At 51.0% G+C, this 10606-nt stretch overlaps 1 protein-coding gene across 1 annotated transcript in view; it reads right to left on the reverse strand.

The window, feature by feature from the left end:
• CAMK1G (calcium/calmodulin dependent protein kinase IG) overlaps positions 1-6398 on the reverse strand; it is a 30707-nt gene extending 24309 nt beyond the window's left edge. Inside the window, exon 1 of the mRNA XM_012781732.3 lies at positions 6181-6398. The gene's annotated coding sequence lies outside the window, so the exon portion shown is untranslated. The remainder of the gene's footprint in view (positions 1-6180) is intronic.
• Positions 6399-10606: the final 4208 nt, after the last annotated feature.

Raw genomic sequence — 10606 nt, forward strand, 5'->3', positions numbered from 1 at the left:
GCATTTATTGAGTACCTGCTGTATACACACTGGACTGTATACAGACGTTTCTATGATATGAACCTAGCCTTGAAAATGCTTGCAATCTAGTTAGAAAGACCAGACACTGGTATATAAATAAACAGCTAAAAAAGGCCAGCCTACTTATAAAGGACAGGGACCCTGGATCACTCATCTTGGAACCCCTGGTGGCTACTGCTGTGCCTGGCACACACTGGAGGTCCAGCCCATGTCTGTTAAAGGAGCGAATGAGGAAGAGGGCCCTGGGGGTGGGTTGATCAGGGAAGGCTTTGCAAAGCCCTTGGACTTAAGATGCTACGGAAGGGCTGGTGCACGTGTTCTGCACATTGGTTCAGAGAGGAGCCTGCAGCTAGCAGACCTGAGCCCCGGGAAGGGACAGCAGGGGGACCTCCTTCTCTGCGCTCCCCTCTGCGAGGCTCTGCCTGCAGCACAGCAGAGAGTGGCCACAGGGGGCAGAATCAGTTTGGCTTCTTGTCACCATCATCCCTTGGGGACAGACTACGTAGTAGCACCGGAGGTGGGATCCGTGTTCAGGTCTTGGTCAGCAGAACTTCCCCGGGACATTGGAAGAGGCCTTGCCTGGAGTCAGTCCGCCGCCCCCTCAAAGTTGCTCTCAGGGGAGCTGATGCTTTCTTCTGGAACACATACGGCGATCTGAAAGCATCCTGTGCATTTGCTTGAGGCCAGCATCTTCGCTAGAAAGCAACTCCCCACGGACAGAGACCTTGTCTATCTTGTTCTCTCCTTTGAGCCTAGTGCAGTGCCTGGCTCCTACTTAGTGCTTGGTCGTATTTTTTTTTTTTTTGGATGGTCTTCTTGGCCTCTTGGGGGAAAATTTGGCAGCTGGGGAGGAGACTGCAGAGGGGAAAGTTCTTCCTAATGGGCAGGCAGTGCAGCCTTGGGGTGCACGAGGCCTCTAGAAGCTTCCAGGGCCAGGCTGCGTGATGCTGGCAGCGGTCTGGCTGCTTAGGAGGTGCTGGTGAGGGCCGTGCGGCCGTGAGCCTAGGAGGCGGCATCCTCCCCACGCCTCTCCACGGAGCTGCACTGTCCCTTCTCCTCCCAGGCTCCATCTGGTCACGGGAGCAGCACCAGCCCCCAATGGAACTCTCAGGCAGACGGGGTTTGTCTGCTGTGGCCTCGGCATTGCCATGATAGACCCCCAAAGTGCCAGGTCCCCTCATGCCCCCCTGCTGCCCAGACCCTCTCTCTGGACTCTCCCACCTGCCCCCCGTGTCCTCCCTACCCAAAGTTTCCTATCTGAGTCGCAGCCATTTGGGCCCCGCTCTGCGGTGCTTATTAAATCAATCAGCTGGGCTAATAGCTTAAGAGCGTTGCCCTCCTAATGAGATGTCCCAGAGCGTTGGGAGCATCAGGTTGTAATCCAAAGTCATTCGATCTGATCTGATCCAGTCCGATGCGTGTGCGATGTAGGAACAACAATAGTGTCCCTAAACTGGGCATGGACAAACCAGAGGAGACGGACACAGGGAAGAACAGAACCTTCGAGCAGCATCTCTGCAGCCCTAAACCCACAGATGTCGGCTCTCGGTAATACCTGCAGAAAGAGCCACCCTGCTTTTGGCAGTGCTACCGTGTGAGGCTTCTGAGCAAGGAGATGTGAATCACTCTGGGGTAGAGTGAGCAGGCCTGGCTCAGAACCGTCTAGAGCTTGCCTGGCTCAGAACCTTCTAGAGCTCTCCTGGCTCTTTTACTGACCTCAGAGGAAATCAGTCCACCCTAAGACTGCTTTACAGCCTCTGATTCCAGGGTTTTCCATTCCTTGGAAGCATGACTCAAAAAGGCCTGTGGGCCTTGGGAAGGAGGGTATCAGTTGGATCATCTTTAATAAGAATATGCTCTCTGCCTCCAGCCCGGGGCACAGGGAATCATGGAAATATGTACAGCACTTGGTTATGAAGGGGTAAAAGGCTAAAGCTGGGAAGTTTTCTTGCCTGGAACCCACAATTCCCTGGACTTTGGCCCATGTTGGACTTCGCACCATCCTCTGGATGGAGAGGCCCACTAGGTAGAACCCAAGCTCTGGCTCCAGTCTTGGCGTGGCACCAAGGAGCTGTGCATCCCCGGGCAGATCACTATACATCTCTGAGTTTGCACCTGTCTCCTTAATGAGAAGAGGAGACTGGACTAGATTAAGGTTCCCTGAAGTTTGCTTTTCAGAATATTGGTCCAAGGAGACTGTGAGCTAGGTGGATTTGCTGCTCCTTCTGACCTCCTTCTTGGAGATTCGCGATCCGCATTACTAATAGCTTATTAAAGCCTCTGACGACTGTTCTGGACACATGCTTCATGCTGTTTAACCTGGCACTCCCCAAATTTAGGAGATGGTGAAACATTTCCTTTCATTAACACCCATTAGCATCCAAGGGACCCAGGGCTGCCCAGAGCACACTTTGGACAATGTAGCCTAGGCCATCTCTACTGCTTTGTAATTCTTCATTTTTTTGAGGAATACCCGAAATGTCCAGCAGTCCACTGCCATCTGTCACAGTGCTGCCCTCCTTGTGGTGCCCCAGGCACATGGCTGGGTCTGTGTAACTGTCGGAACTCATTTCAGGTTCGTGGTTGCAACCCACGAGGATCATCAGCTTCCCCAAATCCAGGCCCTGGGCCCTGCAGGCTCTCGGAGATCTCCGGCTGGGGAGAGACTCCAAGGACCGTCCGCTCCACGCCCCAGCCCTCCCGCTGTCCTGCATGTCAGAGGCCAACTCTGCACACCAATTTCTGTTCACAAAATGACTGAGGAAGGAGGTTTTTCAATTGCTGCCTGCAATTTATTTTAGGTTCAAACCCACGTTTCAGTTTAACCCACATTTAAGTTTTACCAAACCCACGTTTAAGTTTAACCAAACCCACATTTAAGTTTAAACAAATCACATTTCAGTTTAATCTACATTTAAGTTCCTTGCTGCAGTGACAAGCCAGGATTGACGTGTTTATTGCGTGCTTCTCGTAGAGGATATGAAGAACGTTCTCTAGGGCCTCATTGGGTGGCTCACATGTCAACACACAGGGGCCACTGGAGACAGTAGTGTACGCTACTTATTCTTAATATGCCCCTAACCACATTGGGCCTCAGTTTCCTCATCTGCTGAATGGGAACAATCACTCCTGCTCTATTTCTCAGCACTCTTTTGGAGGTCTAGAGCATGGATGAGCATGAAAGCATTTTGCAACCTTTCTAGTGCCCTGCAGTGGGCCCGCATTATAGGCACAGGAATTAAACATCATGCCCCGGGGAAAGGGAAAAGGAAACAAATAACAATTTAAATAGGGGTGAGCACAGGCTAGGAGATGTGAATCTGCTGTTTGTTTCCTCAGCTGGTCCTGGCTTCCACGAGCCTTTTACAACGTGAGCATCTTGTCTCACCGGGATTCTAAAGTGTCTAAAGACATGTTATTTTCCATGCATCATGGCCATGCATGCAAGCCAGCTACTTCCCCTGGTACTCAACCAAGGGAGCAGGGGTCTGTTGCAAACCAGGGGAAACAATGCCTGAGCTGGGTTCTCCGGGGGCAATACTCTGGGCTTCACTGGGGCACCTTTCTAAGGAGTCTTCAAGGGTAATGCTGACTGCGTTACACGCTGCCTAGTGGCCTAACTCCCATGCAAGAGGTGTGGTCTGTCCGTGGTATAGGTATGGGGCTCATTACTGTTAAATGTCGCCGCCATGCACTCCCCTTGGTACCCAGAAGGGGAGAGGGAGGATCTCTCCCAGGGAGGGAGTGCAGAAGGAAGGACAGGCTGAACTCAGGATGGCTGTGTCACGAAGCTCTGAGTTACCAGCCTTCCCTCCGAGCACAGGGGTTTGACAGTTATGGACTGCGCGTGCAGTCCCCTGACCCGGCCCCGCCGCCAGCTTGCTTTCCTGCTGGCAGCCGCGCCTGCTCAGCCCCAGCCCCCTTGCCGCGGACCGTGGCGCCGCGCCCACAGTTGTAGCGCCAGGCACGCAGCCTGTTTGCAGACTCAGCCGCTCTCCCTCATTCATGCTGCAGCTCATTCACTGGCTGGCTCTGGCAGGCTGCGGCTGGGCGCCGTCACTCGCACTCACGCACGCGTGCGGCAATTTATTTCTGGCCATGTGCGCGTGTGTGTGGGGGGAGAGGGAGTGAGGGAGGCGCTTTCCTCTTAGAGGGGGGATGCTTTTCCCTTCCAGCCAGAATTGCTCCCAGGCCTTACAGTATTCCATGCCCGATGCCCGGGTCTGAGCAGCTCCCCGGGGCACTGTGCTAGGAGCTTTGCATGCATTGTCTTGTGCACTGCCTCGCTGCCGCCTTTCAAGGTAACCCCATTTGATAGCTCAGATACTGCTGGATAGAAATGCCCCAAGTAAAAGAGATAGTAAATAATTGGGTTGGGCTTGGAGCCCTGGTCCATAAAACCCCAATATCAGTCTCCTTGTCGCTGTATCACAAAACCTGTTGCGTCTTTCTTGGAAGCGGTTGCTGGGATTTTACTCATTTCCACCTTTATCCTTGAGATGCTGTCATGCAATCCTATCACCTGACTGGTTCCCCCCTGGAACAGGTGGCTCAGATGCCCTGGAAAAGGCTAAGTCCCTGGAGCACTCAGCCGTCCCAGCATCAAGCCCGGGGGTACTCTGTCTAGTAGTGCCCGAGCCTCTCCTGGCTCCAAGCTCAAATGTTTTCTCACTCTAAACTTGGGCTTCTTTCCCAAAGTTTTGCCCCATATTTCTAAGGAGTACTTTTACTAAATACACACACAACCCCCATAACTATTCATAGCATCACTGAATTTATCAGAAAATCTGGCTTCAAATGCTACTGCAATCAAAAGTGTAAAATCGCTAGCGTCCAGCTTCGCAGCCCCAGGCAAACCAATTTCATCTCTTTGAGCTTCAGTGGTCTCACCTATACTAGGGGGTATAATACATGCCCCCCCACACCTGATGGGATTGCTCTAAAGGTGATTAATGAAAAGCACATCATAAACTGTAAAGTGCGGTGCTCCTATCAGCTATTACTAAGCACTTTGCCTTATGGCCTGTCTCAGATATGGGTCTCATCTTCGGTTCTGGTGAAGCTTGGGTCAGTAGGAATGACAGGGGCCTGGTTCTGTCTCCGACCTCTGATCTGGGAAAGATCCTCTCCTTACCCAAGACGGAGCCTGCTTGACTCTCCTGACCCCTCTCAGAGATGTTCCTCATGATCAGTCTCTCCGGCTCCCAGAGCAAGAAGAGCTGATCAGCCAAGCGTTGCGGCCAGACCCGCCGGAGCCCGGGCAGCTGCCTGCGGGAGCCTCGGGGTTAATGTTTGTGCGTCAAAGTTACGTGGAGAGAAGGGGCCACGGAGTGGATGGGGGTGGCGGTGGTGGTGAATCCAGACCTCCTTTCAGCATCTTGGCCTGAGAACTACACTAGGGAAGTTCAAAGACAGGAGGGAGGTGGACGCGCCCCTGGGGGAGGTGAAGGAGCCGTCTTGTGACTGACAGCGAGAGCCGCTGTGTTCTGCATCTTAACGCGGCCAGCCGGCCAGCCGGGGATGGGGAGCCTTGAGCCTGTCCACAGACCCTGCCGGGAGGGACTGAGGCTGATCCTCCTTCCCTGGGTGTGCAGAGCCACACGCTCTTTACAAAGCTCCTTTTTGCTGCTGGTTCTCCTGACGCTCCCACCACCCCTGCTAGGTAGGCAGCTCGGGCATTGCCCTATTCGGACGCTGGGGTCAGAGAGGTTAAGAGATGAAGGTTGGGAGGGAGGGAGGGCAGTGAGAGAGCTGGGGGTCCTGGCACCCCGCAGGTGGATGGGGTCCCTTCTAGGCACAGAGCCCCAATGGCTTGTCCCTAGAATGCAGGCGTGGCAGGAGGGGCACAGGAAGATATTTTGCTCCCTTTTCCCTGCCCAGAGTGCAAAAGGTTCCCACTTGAGCCAGCCCAGGAGTGATGGTCAGACGGCTCCCCGGGGAGTTCTGCCTCCACCCTGGCCCCCCATTCAGACTTGTTTTCCAAGGCAGCTATAACTTACCCTTGATACCACAAGAGTCAGGGAAGACTGCAACTGGGGCTGAGATAAATGCCCAAGTCACTCACAAAGTGGCTCTCCAAGCCCACTCCCTAGGTGCCGCACGCCTCCCACTAAGCAAGGAAACCCCCTAAAGCCAAGAAAAGAAGCAGGTTCATCTTACCCAGGGACTCGGGAAGAATCGGGCTCTTGGGCTCCCACTCCAGCTCCTACAGGTCTGTGAGGATTAGCTGCTCCAGTGCTTTAACAATAAACCCAGTTAAAGGGGAGGAATGCAGGGCTTTTCTTTCCCAGGACCGTAACCAGGCAGCCTTAAAGGGGAGGGAAAGTAGCTAGCATGGCTGGCTTCTCTCCTTCCTTTCCTCCGCTCTGCTCTCTCTCCCTCCCAGCGAGCAGTAGCAAGTCCGATCCAGAAAAATGCTTGTGTGCAGGGGCCTTTTATGCCTGGCGTGTATGTGTGTGTGCATGCGTGTCTTTGTGTTTGCATTGCTGTGTGTGATGGCGAGAGAGAGGAAGAATGGAAAACAGCAAAAACCATCAAATTATAGGTTTCCCTTGGCCTGAACGGGTGGCAGAAACCATCAGAGAAGCTTTCTATGTCTGCTGCCTCAGTTTCCCTTTTAACCACTCAGTTGCTGGAGTACGTTGTCTAAAAAGACCTCCCTGAACAACAGGATATCTACTTGGCTGGCAGGTAGAGACTGAAGACATCTTGGTGTCTTATAGAATGGGGAGAGAACCCCCCGGATGTCCTGCAGGGGGCCCCTGGGTTGGACTGTCCCCCCACCTCCCCACGACCCCTGTCTCTCTGCTTTCTCTCCCTCCCTCCAGAAGCACAGCATTCTGCTCTCCATCCTAACCCGCTAGACCCCAGGAAATCATTCCCCACCCCTGGAAACTCTCTGCTCCCCCTGTTCTGTTATGCTCATCTCTCCATCCTGCCCCTGTCAGGACTTCACAGTCTCTGTCCCAGCTTCCCCTGGGCTGCCCCTTCAGGGTGGGCTCCTTAAACCTGTCTCCTGCCTGCCCGCACTCTGCCTTCTCTACGCCCGACTTACTGCTCACCTCCTCTCTCGGGGGGGGGGCCCCGTCCCCATGTTCATGAGAACCTCCCAAATCAACACCCCATCTGGGTTGTCATCCTAACCTCACCATCCAAATGTCCATGTCATCCACAGACAAGCCTGAATGTGTTACGGCCACCTTCAAACCCACCCTCCCCCTGGTTTTCCCAGCTATGTTAATGGGCTACCATCTTCCCAGACACTCGATTTAGAGACCCTGGTGTTTGCTGTCTGTCTAGTCTGTTTCATGGTCTTCCAGATCCAGTCGGTTTTACGCACTTTCATTTGTTCCTTTGAATCAGCTTTTAAATTGTGCCTTTTGTCTTATATCATCTTATTTTTTTAAAGAAAGAAAACATGCATATGGGTCACCAATAAGAACCACATTAAAAAGCATACATTGGGGTGTATCACTCCCTTCCGTTCCTCTTCCATCTCTTGCCCCGGACACTGCCCTCTAGAGGTGGCCACTTTTATTACAGTATTTCTTTATGTGGATGCAGGCAAATCAAAAGATAAATATATATTTCCCCCTTTCTTACACAAGAGGCAGTGAGAAAAAGCTGCCTATTCTATATTTTCTCCTCTACAGTCTTGACTCAGGCCCTCATGCTCTCTCTCAGGATCTACTGTGACAGGGTAGGCTGTAGTTGGTCCCTGGGTGAGGTGGTGCACTAGGATAGCCAACAGTGGCTCTCGAGGGGACTTCTAGGTTGGAATCCTGGGTCTTCCACCTGACCGGATGTGTGGTCCTGGGCAAGTGGCTTAACTTCTCTGTGCCTCAGTTTTCCCATCTGTAAAATGGGATAATCACTGAACTTGTTTCATACACTAGTAGGGTGAAGTGAAAAAACCTTGCGAGTTGCATAGAACAGTGACTGGCATAGGGTAAGCACTCGATAGACGTTAGCGATGGTCCTTATCTCTCTGGGTGCTCTGAATATTTGTGTGCTCATCCGAGTTCATATGTTGACACCTGTTCACCAATGTGACAGCATTAGGAGGTGGGGCCTCTGAGAAGTGATTAGGTCATGAGAGTGGAGCCCCATGAATAGGATTAGTGCCTTCATTAACCACCTCGGTACGGCGCTCACCGGCCACGAAACCTTGCCCACAGCCGGCACTCACAGTCCGCACGATAGTCTGTGCTGTGCATTCACGACGGATCCGTTTTGCTCTTGTGTGATGAGGAAAGCTTTAGAGCACTGAAAGCTTGTTTTACTCTACAGGCAGCTTTACTTGTAATGTGTAAATCAGAATAGGTAACATATACATATATGTTTTCATTACGTTATTTTTTTTTTTTTTTTTTTTGAGACAGAGTCTCACTTGTTGCCCAGGCTAGAGTGAGTGCCGTGGCGTCAGCCTGGCTCACAGCAACCTCAAACTCCTGGGCTCAAGCGATCCTCCTGCCTCAGCCTCCCGAGTAGCTGGGACTACAGGCATGCGCCACCATGCCCAGCTAATTTTTTCTATATATATTAGTTGGCCAATTAATTTATTTCTATTTATAGTAGAGACGAGGTCTCGCTCTTGCTCAGGCTGGTTTCGAACTCCTGACCTTGAGCAATCCGCCCGTCTCGGCCTCCCAGAGAGCTAGGATTACAGGCGTGAGCCACCACGCCCGGCCTCATTACGTTATTTTTAAATGTTCACAATTTTATTTTGATAAATGAAAAATTAGAAAAGTCATATCACGGCTGTCGGCTAAAGTCGCTGTGTGCGTTCATCTGTGGCTATAGACTATAGTCGACGCTCGTACCGAAATGGTTAAAGAGGCTCCAGAGAGCTGCCTTTCCTCTGGGCTGTTCCCAAACTCTTTGTCTACAACTCTCCTTAGTTTTAAAACTTTTTTCTGTGTTGCATTCCAGTTTGTTTCCGCTTCTATCTTTTTTTTTTTAATGGAAGATTCTTTAAGGGCGGGGATTTTGCCTGCATTTCCTGTCCCCTTTTCTTCCTGCCCCTAATCCTCCTCCTGTGCCTGGCTCTGCAAATGATCATAAAATCTGATAGATCCATTAGCCCTATGGGGTGGAAAGGCCTTTGAGATCCATTATAATTAAATAAGATGTGATTTGTTAGTGATTGGTATACGTAGTAAGTACTCAATAAATGCTAACTCTTATTAGTATGGATAACAAGAATAACAGCATATTATTATTGGTCTAATATTCCATTTATTGCGTGGAATCTCTGGGTATAGCATCCCTGACTAGTGGCTGTCCTCCTTCTGTTTGAACACTCTGGAAGTGGGAAATTTATCCCAGCCTAAGACAGCCAAGTAATGCCCGTGGGCATCGACACATGTTAAAAAGTTTATCTCCACGGGGACCTGCATCCTGTCTCTCTGAAGTCTTTCCCACCACATATATACATACATTCATTCCTTAAGTATCTATCAGGTGCCGACTGTGTACTAGCTATTGGTACACATAGAATCGTCACTGCCCAAGCACCAGAATCAGTCAATTCTGCACCTAGTAAGACACTCTGATGAAAGGCTGAACTGGGCAAGGAATTGCCTGTTACCGTGATACAACTGGAATCCTCCTTCTTCCTTCTCTTTCCCTTCGATACACCTGCACACTGCTGGCCTTGGCAAGCCACAGAGCCGGGGTGAATTCTCTGCTGTGCAAACAGAAACAGGTCCAGCGGATGTTGGGTGCCAGAGGAGAAAGCATTGCTTCTTTATGCTGAGGTTCGAAGCCAGCAAGCACTGACCGGGCCGTCCACTAATCATCACAGGCCCGGAGCAAGAGCAGAGCGTCTACTACTCAAGTGTTTTCACACGTGACTTGAGAACTTTCAGTAATGTTCCTCAAGGATGTGGAAGAGAGTGTTTGGCCTTATAACGCACACATGTGTATAGCACACATGCACATACACACAGATGTGCACATACATCACGCATGGTTGCAATTTTGCCCTATTCATATTACTTGAATGGCCTCATCCCTATGTTTTTCCCAATCAACAATTCAACCAAATATTTATTAAACATCAACTATGTGCCCAGAAGAGGAGACAAGACTAAAACACAGAAAACAATTGGAGATCAACCAATAGCCAAATAAGGTACAATTAATTCATGTTGTGTCTGGAGATGGGGCCATGGGGAGACGGCTGTGGGTTGGAGATATCAGGAAAGGTGTCATAGAAAAAATGGAGCTAACTCAGTCTGCATCTGAAGGATGAGTAGGACCAGATTTGGGAGGTGTCGGTGGTGGGTGGGGTGGACTTAGGAAAAACACAGAGGTAGGAATATGCAAAACCTGTGCTGGAAAATGATGAGGTGTCTTGCAAAGAAAAATGGCCAAGGGTGTGGGCCAATGGTGTGGGCCTCCACCACTCCCACCTGACCCTGCCTACCCTTCCGCAAAAACGAAATCAGAGGCTCTCTTATGCTTCGACGTAAGAAGGAGAAAAGGGATGTGTCCTTGTGAGGACATGGCAACTCTTCCTCTGTCAAAGAGCAGCTTCTTGCGTCCCCTTGGTGCTGCATTGTCCCTTACATTTCATCAGATC

This window comes from Microcebus murinus, chromosome 23 (assembly GCF_040939455.1).
Source record: "Microcebus murinus isolate Inina chromosome 23, M.murinus_Inina_mat1.0, whole genome shotgun sequence".
NCBI lineage: Eukaryota > Metazoa > Chordata > Mammalia > Primates > Cheirogaleidae > Microcebus > Microcebus murinus.